Genomic DNA, 16,709 nt, shown 5'->3' on the forward strand with positions numbered 1-16,709 from the left:
GCCTTCTGCGGTGCCAGGGAAGCCCTAAGCCTTGGAATTCATAGGGAGGATGCTCCTTGGGTGGTGCCCTGGGAAGTCAGCCCCTGGATTGTTGGGTAAAGCGACATGAGAAAGTATAGCAATCTGCTGGTTACCATGTGCTGCAAGAGCCTGGGAAGACAGGCATTCTGGAGCCAGAAATAGAGGCCTCATCCACATGCAGTATCCCTCTAGGGCTGGCTACTGACAGAGCTTAGCACCATGCCAACTGACACACATATTTAAAGGGTGCATCTCCATTACTATAGAACAAGTAAGGAAGGTTGTGTTTGGGTCTTAGAGGCAATAAGTTGAGAACTAGCACAGTCCCTCCCTTTGGCTACTCAGCTTCCATAGTCACCCTTCTATAAATATTTTAATTTCTATATAATAATGAAACAACTCTATATTTCCAGCAAACAAGATACAGATATCCTTCTTATAAGTATGGAAGTTCTCACAGGATGCATATTCCCAATGGTCATTGTGTCCATAACTGGCTGTAATAATTACTTCTCAATTCTGTCAAAGACACACAGTAGTCCTGTATATTCTGTTACCAGTTGATTCCACAATGATGGGCCCATTGGTACACTTGGTTGGTGTGAAGGAATTTCTTTATCACAGACAATGTTGTTTGGAATGACATGATGATGCATAAGGCATTCTTTGAATTTACAGGTGCTGGTGCTTACAGAGGCATTACATACAGAGAAGGAGAATCTACATATAGAATATGTGTCTATTTTGGTGAATTTTACAGTAAAACTGTTATTAAATCAGAATCTGAAACTCCTTTCTCAGCATTTTGTTCTCCTATGCTATTACCATTGTCAAGAAACACACTGTCAAGAAGGACAATGCATGAACTCTTAAACCCCTCCATTATGGAAGATTACCAATGTAAGCAACATGTCCCCAGGTGGCTAGATGCCCCCCCCCTAAGAAATTGTGCCATGTTGGGGGCTCACTTATGGTCTCTTCTTTTGGCAGATTACTTAGCAGTAGCACTAGTCAAGTCACCCTAGATTAGCAAAGTCCAGTGTTGCACTAGCTGAACTCATTGGGAAACTGTCTTTTGAGATGCTAGACATGCTCCTATCCACAGGAAGATGCCAGGCCATGGTATTCACCAGGAAGCTACTTTATGAGGTGCCATGGAAATCTTCGTATGGGAGGTATCCCACTGCTGGAATTCACTGGAAATCTGCCTTCTAGGGTTCCAGGAGATGCCATGCATAGGGAAGTGCTTCATCATGGAACTCATTCAGGAACCACTTCTGGGAGTGGTGTACTGGGAAGCTACACTTTAGGGTGCTGGTGAAGTCACCTATGGGAAGGTAGCATGCTGTGCTGGCTGCTATGCACTGCAGGTATGTGACAAGATAAGTACACTGGAACTAGGTCTAAGTGAAGAAGCTCCTTCCTTCTGCACTGTCCCTTCTAGTGGAAAAGCATGAAATTGTGTCAGTTGCAGGCAACAAGGGTTAGTTTGGAAATGAGGCACAATAAACTGTTATGGTCACATCATTCTACAGTGTGCTCTTCCCCATAACCAGAATGTTTGTGTCAAAGACAAAGGAGAGAAGGCGAGCTTACTCTATCTCTCTTATTCCTAGTAGTTTTGATTCCTGTATATGCAACCTTGTGCTTGGTTGGTTTAGATGGCCAGTACCCAGGGGAATGATGACTTTGACCAGGATTTACAGAAAAATTTTTATTAAATCTGAATCTGAAACTCCCTTCTTAGCACTTTTTGTTTTCCTTAGGATATTACCATTGTCAAAAAACACATACTGTTAAGAAAGACAATGCATGAAATCCAAGCAATGTGCTTGGATATTTCTTAGATATCTCATGCCCCAAAACATCAGTCAATAGGAAGTTGTGGCAATTGATAAAGAAAGATCTGCTAAGGAGATTTGGATCCTATGTGAACAAAGGCCTCAGTCATACCACCAGAGGCTGTCAGAGCAGCTGGGAAAGACAAAAGAAGTGGAGGTGGAAGAAGGCTATGATTTGTTAAATTATTCCTTCTGAATAGCTACCTAGGCAATAACCAGAATGCATGTTCTGTTAATTAATTTAACTCCTTCTTTTTTCCTCCCCACTACTTCACATAAAAATCACTGTGGTTCCAACATTTTAAGTTTCATGTGGGAATTGAAAAATATTGACATTCTCTGAATCTCTCACCTTTAAAAAACCTTGTAGTAATCTACAAAATATGTGGCGTTTGAAAGTACCTGGATGTGATATGTTAGCAGGAAGAGCATTACAAGAACCAGAAGTATCTGTGGGAGGTTTTAGAGGGCAATGCCTGGTTCCTGGGCCATCCCTGTTGCCCACAGGACATGAGTCATCCTGCTACTTCCTACCTCTGTAGCCTAGAACAAATCATCTGCTTGGAACCTTAGTTTGCCAATCTGTAAAATAAATAAAGAGATAACACACTGAATGGGATTATTATGAGGCACACATAATAAAATGTCTATGAAGGAGTTGGAAAATAAGAGAATAGCATACAATTGTAAGTAGTTATTGATTTTTCATTGACTTACAAAATTCTTATGTTCAAGATAGTTAACAGAGAGGCTCTTCTAAAACTTTCACCTTGATGTCTGTATAAAACAGAGTTCTTATAAGAAAAAGCAAAGGGCAACAAAAAAGAAAAACAAAACAAAACCCCAATGAACAATTGTCAATGGAAGAGATCATGCCCTTACTTTAAATATCTAGAAATATGCACTGATAACCTCCTCTCAGAGCTTACCAGAGGCTCCTAACAGCATTTTGTCCTACCAAAGACCCTTCTTTTACCATTAGCTCATGCAAAAGTCCAGGTGGCAGTTTAAAATACATTCTAAACCTGAAACAGAGCCTTATTTTGTGCAGTGCCTATTGAAAACTTGCATATGTGTGAGTTACCCAGGAAATGTATTTGAACAGCATTTCCCATTATGATATATTTTTACTTCCCAAATCCAAAAAGACCTATAAAACATCGTGCCCTCTTTTGCACAGTGCTACAAGGTGAAGCAAGTTTTCTCAACCATTAGAAGATTTATTCCAGTTTGTGCTATAGTCTAGATCCCTAGAAACCTCATTAAAGCAGCAAAGCACTTGCCCTCCTGTGAGAGAAATGTAAGCCAAAAATCTGACTGTCCTAATCCCAAACTAACTGATAGCATTCAGTGATATTTGGTGCCCAGCATTAGTGATAGTTCAGAGCCTGTGTCTAAAAGAATTTGTGGAAATTTCCCTTTTTCTGGAACACAGTTACCCTGGTCAATAGCCAAAGGTTTTTCTGTGGCCATTTTATGTTTGTAATAATAACTACTGATGTTTTTAGCAATCTTTAATTTTATTAACAAGTTTAAGAATATGGTTCTCTATAATTTTATACATTTTTAATCTCTGGATCCATTATTATACACACCCTTTAAATTGCTAATTTGACTTCATGTATTTAATTTCAGTTAATTTTTTTTCTGAAACCTGGGAATATTTTGCATATTTGTTATCTATATTATTTATTTGAATCTACACAGTTTTATACCTCATTTTCTCAGTCTTTTTATACAGCTTACTTTCCCATATCATCCTGTTGAGTTTTTGTCTTACATTTTTGTTACGTCCTGGTTTTCTGCTTCACTTTACAGAAGCTCTGCCTCCTTGTATTTTTTTTTTTGAAAAGCCAAACCATTTAATTTTGAAATGCAATTATATTTCAGAGATAAAATAATACTTTCTTTATTCATCATTGAATTATGTAATTGTTTTCCAGATTGTATTTTTATCAGTAGACGGTATGAATGCTTCTCTTGGCATGCTGAAGTGACAGTCAGAAACTCTTCTCAGCTGCAGGTAGATGTCACCTTGATGTGTTTCTAGCATGTATGCTCACAGGGAGCTGTCCTGGGCACTGAATTTTCTTTTTCTTTTTCTTTTCCTTTTCTTTTCTTTTTTTTTTTTTTAATCTTGGGCCTCCTTAGATAGAGCACCCCATCTCTGTGGAATTTATAAACCAAGATCTAAATGATTCCTGGTGAGCTAATTGCCACTGTAGTGTTATTGTTCCCAGTACCTCTCACTGGAAATACATGTATGTGCATGAACATGTGTGCATACACACACCTTAAAATCTAATTACTTTTATTATACCTATTTATCCATCTATCTATGTAATAAAACAGGTTATCAAAACATAGAGTCTGTTTACATATTTCTAACTCTCTTCCTTTTAGTAAAAAGCTGGCTCCCATTCCCAACACATTTACTCACATATTCCAACTCCTGCATGACAATCTAAGCCCCCTCTACCCTGCTCCAATATTAGACCTCGCAGACTGACATTTCTGATCACCACTGGATTGGACTTGCAGCCTGGTTTTGATTCCATTCTATGATCAATTTCTTTTGAAAGAAATTGGAGGAAGGAAAGAAGGAAGGGAAGGAGGCTGTGTAGGAAAGAAAGTTGGTCTACTGAGATCTCACCTAACCTTCAAAGCTCAGCTCAGAGAAATCCTCCCTAGTCATTGCTATTTACAGTAATGTCAGCAGCATCTGCCTCTACTGAGATCTCCAAATACACACTGTCTGCTGCACAAGATCTAGCTCTTCTTGATGCATCTTGAATCACTGCTGTAGAAAATTAACTTTTATAGAACACCTGCCTGTGTCAGACTCTGTATTGATGTTTTTAAATGTAATTTATTTTATGTTTTTCTATTCTACATCCCCAATATACAAAATACACATAAATTGTACACATTCATAATTTTTGAAGCACAGTCTGCATCCTCATTTTACAGATGAAGAAACTTGAATGACTTGCCCGAGTGTACATCATTTTAACTGTCAGGATAAAATAAATGATAAAACAACACCTTGAAAACTTGCCTACACTTCCAAATCTATAATTCTCGTTCATACCACTTCTCCTTTGCAAGACGATTGAAACCCGGCCTCATGTCATTTTCACCAGGACCTGGGTAGAGGGAGCACCCTCTGTTTGGAACAATAGAGTGGCAAAGGGAGAAGATAACATGGCAAACCAGGTATTGGCTTGTAAAGTGTCACACAGAGAGTACACAGTTTCCTTATATTTAGTTAGTCAAAGAAAGGGGTATGGCCAAGTTGGCTGTCCACGGGGTTGGGAAATATAATTCTTCTCCTAGGAAGAAGTAATAAATACTTTTGAACAATATTATTATCAACCCTAATGGTAAATAGAATCTGGAATTTGAAAATAAGTTTTTATCTGTCTCTAATCAGTGCATATCTCACTATTTGTTATTTATTTTTGTTAACTTTTAAATGTATACATGTTAAATACTAGTACTAACTACACTCTGACAGTTTAAGGGCAAGTTCTGTGTTCCTCTACTCTATAAATCTTTTCTAACCACTCCTGTCAATATCAGTTATTTTCTTTGTCTAAGCTCTTATTATCTAAGATCTATTATCCTTATCTTTCCTGCCCCGAGCTCTTTGGTGAAACTTGCACATTATTCAAGAGAACAAATACCCATCATTTCAGATCCATCATCATTCTTCTTATGCTATTTTTTGAAGTCTGTTTACATGCACACACACACACACACAAGCACAATGTAAATAATTGAATTACTTTTTCCATTTTTTTGGTATGAAGACTAAAATCCTTGCCTTGTCCTTCAAGGCTCTGAATAGTCTGGCTGCCCTCTGTCCCTCCAGCCTTATACGATGACTCCTGGGCTCAAGCACTAGGTTCTCTGGACTTCAGTTGTGTGCACTTGCTGGGCTCCCCTCCTCACAGAGCCCCTGCACATTTCTCTGATGCCTAGAAGAGTTTTTTTCCATACCTCTCACTGTCCATTCTCAGAGCATCCTTTTAGCCTCTTAACACTTAGCACTGGTGGAGTTCTATGTTGATTTTGTGACCCTCTGATTATTACCACCCCAACTACATTGTCAGTTAAACATGAGCAGAAAGCATGCCTATTTTTCATCACCTTTTCATCACCAAAGTCTAGCACAGTGTCTGTCACAGTGTAGGCTGAAGCAAACACTTATTAAATGAATCAATAAAGCCTTTGTGGATTGCGGCTGTAAAAATAAATTCTACTATTTCTGAGACCCTACCAAAATTAGAGGCCTTTATTATATACTACTGTGTTAGGCAGAATAATGGCCCCCGAAGATTCCCAAGTCATAATCCACAGAACATGTGACTATGTTACTTTACATGAAAAGGAGACTTTGAGAGTGAGATTAAGGGTCTTGAGATAGGGAGAGTATCCTGAATTATGAATATTACAATGAGTCTGATGTAATCACAAGGGTCCTTATAAGTGAAAGAAAAAGGCAAGATAGTCAGAGAGAGATTGGAAGATACTACACTGTCGGCTTTGAAAATGGAAAAAGAAACTATGGACTGAGGAGTTCAGGTGACCTATAGAAATAGGAATAGGCAAGGAAGTGAATCCTTCCTTACATCCTCCAGAAGAAACACAGCCCTGCCCACACATTGACTTTAGCCCAGTGAAATCCACTTTGGATTTCTGACATCCAGAATGATGAGAGAATAAATTTGTGTTATGAGTCACTAAGTTTGCAGTAGTTTGTTACCAGAGCAATAGAGAATTAATACATTTAATTTGGATGATATTTACTTTTCTTATGACCCTCACTATGGTTCAAACTCTACAAATAGGGTCGGTATCTTTGGTACTCATCTTTGAAGCCAGCATGTGGTTGCATCCCAGTCAAAATGACCTCTCCAATGATGTGTTCAAATTTTGAGGTTTGACTCTTTTTCTTCAGGGGAGAACTTTAGGTCTTTGTATGAATTTAGATAAAGAGAAGTGATCTTGAGAGGGTTTATTTGTTTTATTTCATTTTGTATTAATCTACAAAAACAATCAACATATCAAGGAAAAACAATTCAGTCCACACGTTATCTTCTAAACATGCTCCCTCCATATTTATCCCTCCATAAATTTTTTGTGATAGTTCCTCTGCCTAGAATGTCTGTCACCTTCCAACTTTCCCACATTTGCCACTGCTACCCAGAACAAAGATTAGCAAAGTGCTTTACTCCATTCATGCATTAGAACTTATTAGAGAAAGTTTCCAGGAATCTCAAGGCTATAATCAAGGTTGCGTTTAAAATATTTACTGCTGACTGCAGAAAGTGAGCTCACCAAGGAAACTGAAGGACTATGAGATACTGGTGTACCTGCAAAGATTCCATAATAGTCACTCAAATTCCCTGTCATGAATGATTGTCTCCTAATAGGGTAGTAAAAATTATAATGGAAACATAAAATGCTTATAAGTCTGCACTAAGAAAAAAATCTGGGTTCATTTTGGGTAAAGAGGGACTCATTTTTCATCTCTGCTTTCCTACTCATTATAGTATGTCTTACGAATTCAGTAATCTGAAAGTCAGCTTTTTCCATCATATTAAGGATCCATCAATGAATTACGGCTTTGTGTTACTCAAGGATTCTGTTTAATCAAGATTTACTTATTAAAAAAAGAAGGAATGATGAACCAGCTTTGACCTTTAGACTCTTTATGTTTGGTTTCAAATTTGCATTCATGTTCATCTTAAAGGAAGATTTTGGCATTGAAATAAATTGAAATTTGAACAAGTTTCTCCTTCTGCTTCACAGTTCACACATTTTCTCCTCTAAAACGCCTTCATACCTTCCTTCTGCACTAATAAAGTATACTCTAAGGGGGCCTGGATAAAGTGTCACACCCTCCAAGGGAAGCCAAGTGGGGATATGGAAGAAACAAGCATGTTTTTCAGGCAGACTTCTGTAATTCTGGAACTCGGTTGGTTCAGCTTTTACTTAAGGACAATACTACTTTTTATGCTTTCATAAATGTTATCCTTGCAGCAACCCTACAAAAAAATTAGTCTTTCCATCATTTCAAACCTGATAACTTGAAGTTTATAAAGATGAGGTGACTTACCCAGGGTAATTGCTGGCTAAAGTAGTGTGAGACCAAACTGAAAACTGCCAATCTAATCCAAGCTTTTTCTTTTCCCAACAATAAGAATAAAGCCAAAAGATGAAAAGTAAAGTTTCCCCAAATCACTGCACGAGTTATGATCAAAGGAAGTATTAGAATGCAAATTTTTGGACTTCATTATCAGTATATTTTTCAGTACTGATGTCAAAGAAAATAGATATGGAAAAGCAAAAATAATCTTGAATGTCATCTCATTCCTATTTTTACTGTGTGTTTGAGAACATTGAAGCCCCCAAAGGGTAGTAGGTAAAGACACTCATACAACTAGTTTAAATTTCCCATAACTGAGCCATAATACCAATCATCAATTCTAATATTTGGTTGAACTGAATAAGTCTGAATTCTATCTAATGTTATTGACTTAATGAGGAATTTAAAAAAATATTATGTTTTACACCCTTCTCCTTTATATTTATTCTAATATGTTTTCAGATTTTAAAAATACTATACATAACAAAAAGTAAACATATCTCTTTACTCCATACCCCAATCTTATTTCCCTAATTAGATTAATAATGTATAGGTCATTCTTCCAGATTCTGTTTTTTGTGTTTATGAATATATGCAGGTACACACATGTGTACACACATGCACATACACACACAGAGTTGGTGATTTAAAGTACAAATGATATCATAATATACATACATTCTATGAGTTGTTGCTTTCCATATGATATCATTGCCATCTATGTCAGTGTTGCATATCTACTTTATTCTGTTTCCAATTCTAAGGCACAAAGAGAATGCATTAAAGACCTACCTGTGGTAAGGTATATCAATGCAAGAACTTAAAGGCCCACATTAAGAGAAGTGTCCAGTGAGTTTGCTAGTCTTTCTATTTTTAATCTTGGACTTATCCACTCAGACTTAGTGATAAGAATAAGGAATTTTGAAGTCAGGAGACTGAGGTTTGAATCTTTCTATGCCTGCCAACACTAGGCAAGTTCCTGGGTTTCAATTTCCTTTTCTGTACCATGGGAATGGTAATACTTAGATCATTGGCACTTTTGCAAGATATAAATGAAACCTTGCATGGAAAGTTCCTGGCACAAAGAAGCATACATTGGTACTAATACACTCCTCTATTTCCCTCACAGGCTGAGTTTTCCCTTCCCATCAGATCATGAAATGCAGGGAATCAGTGTCATTTCCCTTTTTCTCTTCTTTAGATAACCTAGAATGAGCCTTGGCAGATCTGTCTCCACCTCTTCTCTTTTCAAATGATTCTCAACCCCAAAAATCATTCAGCACATCCAAACCTACAACCCATTGGGTTTACCAGCTTTGCACAGTCCTTCACCTCCATGAAGTCCTCTTTGGGGTGCACCCGGCATATGTGGCTTGGTTTCCATAGGCAATTATTGTAATCACTCCCATGCATAAGCCTCCAAATTCCTTCATCCTTTTCTTTCTCCATACTTACAAAGCAAAGCCCCAGCTTAATTAAATCCAAATTTCTGTTATTGCGCTCTTGTATACATGCAGCTGAAAGTGGCTGAAGGGAAAACATTCACACACCTATAACTGTGGTGATTAGTAACAAGTTTAATTCCAGACCATGGACTTCATGTGGGTCATAGAACACCCCAAATCTCATTATGTTCCTTTTGTACTTACTGTATCACTCATATAGACTTTATATCATATCATCTCCTCTTTTATCAAACCACAAACATCCACTTCATCCATCCTTACCCTCACATCTCTTTCACCAAGAAAACAGAAACAATCAGAAGAAATTTCAACAGGGTTACACTGCCACACTGCCTACCCACCAAGCTCTGTAGGCACGTACTCCAATGTCTCTCCTGTAACCATGTTTGTTTCAGTTCAGCTCCTCATTTTGTGCCCATGTTCCCATCCATTCTTTCCTCCTCAAGGGCGTTGCTCTGTCATTTCATCATTACTTTCTCTTATTCCACTAGATTATTGCCATCAATACATGCAGACATACTCTTATTTTTATACCATAAAATGTCATTCTTGATCTCACTTGTTTTCAGCTCCCGCTCCGTTTTCTGTTCCCATACACTGGAAATATTCTTTTTTTAAGTGTCTATTCACTCATTGTCACCAATTCCTCTCTGCTCATTCTTTAAAATCAATTCAATAAGGTTTTCACCATCACTTTCCACCAAACTCTTGTGTCAAAGACATCAAGGACTGACACATTGTGAAACCTAATGATTATGTCCCAGTGCACACCTTATTTTATCTTTTAAGAGTATTTGTTTGGTTAATCCTCCCTTTTCCTTAAACATCTTCTATACTTAGCTTCCAGGTTGCTACACATCCAGTCTGTCTGCCACACACATCATTGCCTTTCTCTTAGCTACTTCTCAGTCTGCTTTTCTGTATTGTCCTAATTATGCAACTTCCAACACCAGAGTGCACCAGAGATCAGTCTGAAGGTCTCTTCCTTCCTCTATACTGACTCATTGTGTAACTTTATCTAGTCACAAGGCTTCAAGTATCACATAACACTGGAAACTGCCAAATTTTATTCTAGACCATTCTATTTCCAGACAGACTTCTCTCCTTGATGCCAGTCTTGTATATAATATGACCCATTCAAAATTTCCAATTGAACATCTATCAGTTTACTCATACATCACAAGTCTAAATCTGAACTCCCAATAACCCCCCTAAATACTAGCTTTCCATGTTTTCCCCATCTCACTTAACACCAACTCCAATTTTCTAGTTATTCAGACCAATAATGTTAAGGTCATTCTAAGTTATATTTCCATATACCACTTCCTGTATATCAGAAAATTCTGTTAGTGCTACTTTCAAAGTGGATCTAGAACCTGACCACCTCTTACTCTGCCACTGCTCTCCTCATAGGAACTGAACCACCTGTGACCTGTATCATTGCAACAGGGTGCTCTCTACTCTTTTTCCTTTTGTCCCTGTGTCTTATTGGCTATTCCCATGAGTTGCCAGAGTGGTTCTGATAGAAAATGAAAGACAATGTTATCAATCTCTTCAAGCTCTCCAGTGTTCTGGGTAAAAATAAAAATTCTTTCAATAGTTTAAGATTGTCATAAGAAACAGTGAGTTTTAAAGTTCCAATGAGAAGAATTTTTCCAACTAGGAGAGTCAGAGAAAGCTTTATGTAAAAATGGAGCAGTTGATTTGACTTTTAGGATGCTCTACTTTGGGGAGACACAGATATTGATAAGTATGTGCATTCAGGGTAGAGGAAATTGTACATATAGACATTCTAAAGAACTATAGCATCTATGACTTTTTAAGAAAATAACTGACTGTAGACCAATGAACAGTTTACTCAGTGACAAGAATAAAGGGTATATTGGAGTGAAATCACTCCAAAAGTCATGTAAAATATTCTGAACTATTTTTGGTGGGTGATAGGGCATCATAGAAACTATTTTTTTCCATAGAGGAATGATATGATTAGAACTGTGCAAAGTAATCAGAAAGCAACATATTAACTAAAGTAGCATGGAAACCCCAGTGAGAATATTTCCACAGTAGCACAGGGGAGGGGTAATGTTCAGTGGGGACAAAGAGGAGGCCATAGGAGATGATGCACAATACATGCGGAGAAGTCGTTGATGACACCATGAAGCTGAGCCTTGGTTATGGACAGAGTGGTGGAGAGGCAATTAGAATATTTTTAGAAATAGATAGTAGCCTTCTAAACTACAAATGTGGCAGTAGGGTTGTAGATTAGTAGGTGATTAGAGGAATTATCTAGGTATCCTCCCACTCGGTTACTCTGCAAATGAGAATATAATAATTACAACGTCTTCTAAATCTTGCCTCCTTACACTCAGCTTTAGCAATATAGTATATAGGGTATTCGAGTCAGAAGACTATTTTTCTGACTCTGTTGCCATGAACATACTGTGTTCATACAGCATGAAATTCAATTAGAATCCTTGGTGGCAGAATTGAGTGAATAAGATGGGTAAAAGTGATGGAGGAGTGAAAGATGACTTCTGGCTTCTGGCATTCTAACATTTCAGTTCATCATTTTAGAAAATTCCTCTTTATATCTGGCTTAGACAGCTTTCATACACAAAATATTATACAGAAGAACACGACTGGGTATGTACCTAGCAGTTGTCATTTAGAATATATTTTTAATATGAAATAGATGCATCATGCAATAAAGAATCCATAATTCAAGTCAAGATATATTATACCTGTCAATATCATCCTATCTCTAAGCACCATCACCCTGTCATGGGAGATTAGATTCATCAGGAAGAAAATGTTCCCTTAGAAAATCACTCAGGCTACTACTTAATTCTTTTCTGTGGTACCATGATTTTTTTTTCAGTAAGCATTTTGTGGCTATGCAAGGAGAGGGATACCTGGCTCACAATTAATATAGTTCCTAAAAATAGTTGAAAATTCATTTAGAAAATATCTAAAAATATACACCTGAATTATAATTTATTACTTGAAAAATAGATCTTTTTTAACATGCTAATTTTCAGTTGCTCTTTTTTCTTTCAGGAATTAATTATATTTTATTTTATTGGAATCATCTTTTCTTTATTTTTTTTAGCTTTATTGAGGTATGATTGATATACCAAGAACTGTACATATTTAACATATACAATTTGATGAGTAGGATATTTGTATACTATAATCAAGATAATAAATACATTCATTATCTCCAAAATTTTCCTGCTGTCTCTTTGCTTTCTTTTTCTTTTGGTAGTAAGAACACTTAACATGAGATTTACCATCTTAACAAAATTTTATGTGTATAGCACCATATTGTTAACTATAGGCACTACACTGTACAACAGATATCTAGAATTTATTCATCATGTATAATGATAACTTTATATTAATTGAATAAGCCCCCATTTCCCCCTCCCCCCAACCATTGTCAACCACTATTCTGTTTTTTGCTTTTATAAGTTTGATTATTTTACATACTTCATATAACTGGAATCCCGCAGTATTTGTTTTACTGTGCCTGACTTGTTCCACTTAGCATAATGTCTTTCAGGTACATCCACCCAGTCACGTATTCTAAGATTTCCTTCTTTTTAAGGGCTAAATAACATTTTATTTATCCATTTGTTTGTCAATAGAAATTCGTGTTATTGGCTGTTGTGAATAACACTGGAGTGAACATGGGAGTGCAGATATCTCTCCAAGATTCTGATTTCAATTATTTTGGATATATACCCAGGAATAAGATTCTGGATACTATGGTAGTTGTATTTTTAATTTTTTGAGGAACCTCCATACTGTTTTCCATAGTAGTACTACCCTACTACTATAGGGTTTAATGCAATTTACATTAATATAGTAAAGAAGAGAAATATATGAAAACTCTAATAGAGTAGAAAATCAATTGATAGAATAAAACATCTACTTATAATTTAGAAAAAATTAGAAAATTAGGAAGAGAATGAATTTGCTTAATTTTATCAATGACATGCAAAACCATAGGCAAAATTACGCCTAATAACAAAATTTTAAAAGCTTTATGACTGAAATTGGAAATGAGATAGCAATATTTAATATCCCCTTTTTTATTTCAAAATATTAAGGGAGTAAAAATGTTTTAGATTACATAGATTGCTTTTGCCCCTTCCCTCCTTCCCCCTCCCCCCCTGGTTGATTTCCACGGAGTTTTGCCTCCCTCTGTGTACATGTGTGCTCATTGGATAGTTCCAGTTTAATAGTACATGTGTTGTTTGTTTTTCCATTCTTGATATACTTCACTTAGGACAATGGTCTCCAGTTTCATCCAGATTGTTGCTGTTGCAAAAGGTATTAATTCATCTTTTTATGGCTGAGTAATACTCCATGGTATACATATACCACATTTTATTAATATACTCATGATGGACACATGCACTTGAATGTTACATTACTCATGATGGACACTTGGGTTGATTCAATAGTTTTGCAATTGTGAATTGTGCTACTATAAACATTCCAGTGCATGTGTCTTTTTGATGAAAAGTCTTCTTTTCCTTTGGGTAGATACCCAGTAGTGGAATTGCTGGATCGAATGGTAGGTCTACTTTTAGTTCTTTGAGGAATCTCCATAGTGTTTTCCATAACAGTTGTACTAATTTGTAGTCCCACTGACAGTGTATAAGCATTCCTTTCTCTCTGCATCCATGCCAGCATCTATTGTTTTTGGACTTTTTAATAAACACCATTCTAAATGGAGTAAGGTGATATCTCATTGTGGTTTAAATTTGCATTTCCCTGATGCTTAGGGATGTTGAGTATTTTTCATACGTTTATTGACCAAAGCCAGGAAAGGATACAACAAAAAAAAGAAAAATACAGACCAATATCCCTTATGAATACAGATGCAGATATTCTTAATAAAATACTAGCAAACTGAATTCAACCTCACATCAAAGAATAATCCATCATGATCAAGTGGGCTTCGTCTCCAGGATGCAAGTATGATTCAACACAGGTAAATCAATAACTGTGATTCACCACATAAACTAAAGCAAAAACAAAGACTATATGGTCATCTCAATAGATGCAGAAAAAGCATTCAACAAAACCCAGCACGCTTTCCTAATAAAAACCCTCAACAAGCTAGGCATAGAAGCATATATCTCAGAATCATAAAAGTGTATATGACAAATACACAGCCAATATCACACTGAATGGGGAAGAGTTGAAAGCATTCCCCCTAAGAACTGGAACAAGACAAGTATGCCCACTGTCACCACTTCTATTCAGCGTAGTGCTGGAAGTCCTAGCCAGAACAATCAGGCAAGAGAAGGAAATAAAGGGTATCCAAATTGGGAAAGAGGAGGTCAAACTGTCCCTCTTCACTGATGATATGATCCTGTATCTAGAAAACCCCAAAGATTCCACCAAGAGTCTCCTGGAATTGATAAATAAATTCAGCAAAGTCTCAGGATACAAAATCAATGTACACAAATAAGCAGCATTTTTATATACCAATAACAGTCAAGCTGAGAGTTAAATGAAGGGCTCAATACCATTCACAATAGCTACAAAGAAAATAAAATAGCTAGGAATATACTTAACCAAGGAGGTGAAAGATCTCTACAAGGAGAACTACGAAACTCTGAGAAAAGAAATCTCAGAGGATACAAACAAATGGAAAAACATATCATGCTCATAGATAGATATTAATAGAATCAACATCGATATGCCCTCTTACATTCAATTTTTTATAGCTGTAAGTTATGAAAAAAGTTATTAAAATTAAATTAGGAAGAAATAAAGTAGCCATTATTTATCAATACTATGATTGTATAAATAGTTCAAAATTGTCTACAAAGAAATGATTAGGATTAAAGGGTGTTAATATAAAATCTATTGATTTTTATATATAATCAATATTACATTAGAAAACTAAAATTTAAAAGCCAGTGCCTTAAGAGAGTATCAAAATATCAACTATCTAGTAATGAATAAATTAATAGAATAGAATCCTTTACATAGAAAACTATGAAACATTATTGAAATAAAAAGCAAAATACTAAATAAAAGGAAAATAGATTTACTTCCTTTTAGAATAAAGCTATAACATAACATTACTCCCAGCATAACAATGACAAAAAGACAGATAATCTACAAAGTTATTAATTTTTAAATTTACCAAAGAGAAGAAGTTGCAAGGCTACTAGGTAAGCAATTCCCAGAGATGTCTAACTCCTCCTTCTAAAGAAATACAGGGCACACAAATTGTTTTCTTTTCCTTAAACAGATGTGACAGCTAATACAAGGAATGTAGAAAGGAAATAATTGAGTTTTAATGAATTCTTTATGGCTGAGGAGACTAAATATTGCTGGGAGTCCCAGACATAAGGGAATTATATGCACACTCACTAGTTATTTTCTTTGAGACTCTGATAGGTACATAGGAGAAATTCTGCGGGGCAGAGGTAGGGGCAGAGCTTGGTTTTCTCTGGTGGCACAAGCATGTAGGTGGTAAGCAGCTGTCATTGACGGCACAAAATCCTCCTGCATCTTGGAACCCCCTGTTACAAAGGTCAGCTGCTGCCAAGGAAGGGGTAGAGACAAAAGCTGTCTGCCACAGAAAAAGGAATAAAAGACTCTTCTATCCCAAAATCCCAGGAAAAATTCAGAAAAATAGAAGGGAGGAATAGAAACACCAACCCCACTTGGTACTGATACCAGGTAAAACTCATTTGTCACCGGGGAAGGGAAGGAATCCTGCTGTAGTGGGCTGAATAATGCCCCCCGAATATATCAAGTCTTAATCCCTGGAACCTTCAAATGTTACCTTATTTGGAAAGAAGGTCTTTAAAGATGTAGGAAAGTTAAGGATCTTAAAATAGACCAATTATCCATGATTACCCATACAAGCCCTAAATGTAATTACATGTAATCCTTATAAGATAAAGGTAGAGAGAAATTTGACTACACACACATAGAAAGGAAAGGGCAGGCAGTGTGACAATGGAAGCAGAGACTGGAGTGACATGGCCATAACCCGAGGATTGCCAGCAGCCACCAGACTCTGGAAGAGGCACACAGCAGATTCTCCTGTAGACCCTCTGGAGGGAGCATGGCCTTGCCAACACCTTGATCTCAAACTTCTTGCCTCCAGAACTATAAGAGAATAACCTTCTGTTGTTTTGAGCCACTGATCTTGTGATAGTTTGTTACAGCAGCTCTAGGAAGCAAATGCAT

This window comes from Lemur catta, chromosome 9 (genome assembly GCF_020740605.2).
Source record: "Lemur catta isolate mLemCat1 chromosome 9, mLemCat1.pri, whole genome shotgun sequence".
Lineage (NCBI taxonomy): Eukaryota > Metazoa > Chordata > Mammalia > Primates > Lemuridae > Lemur > Lemur catta.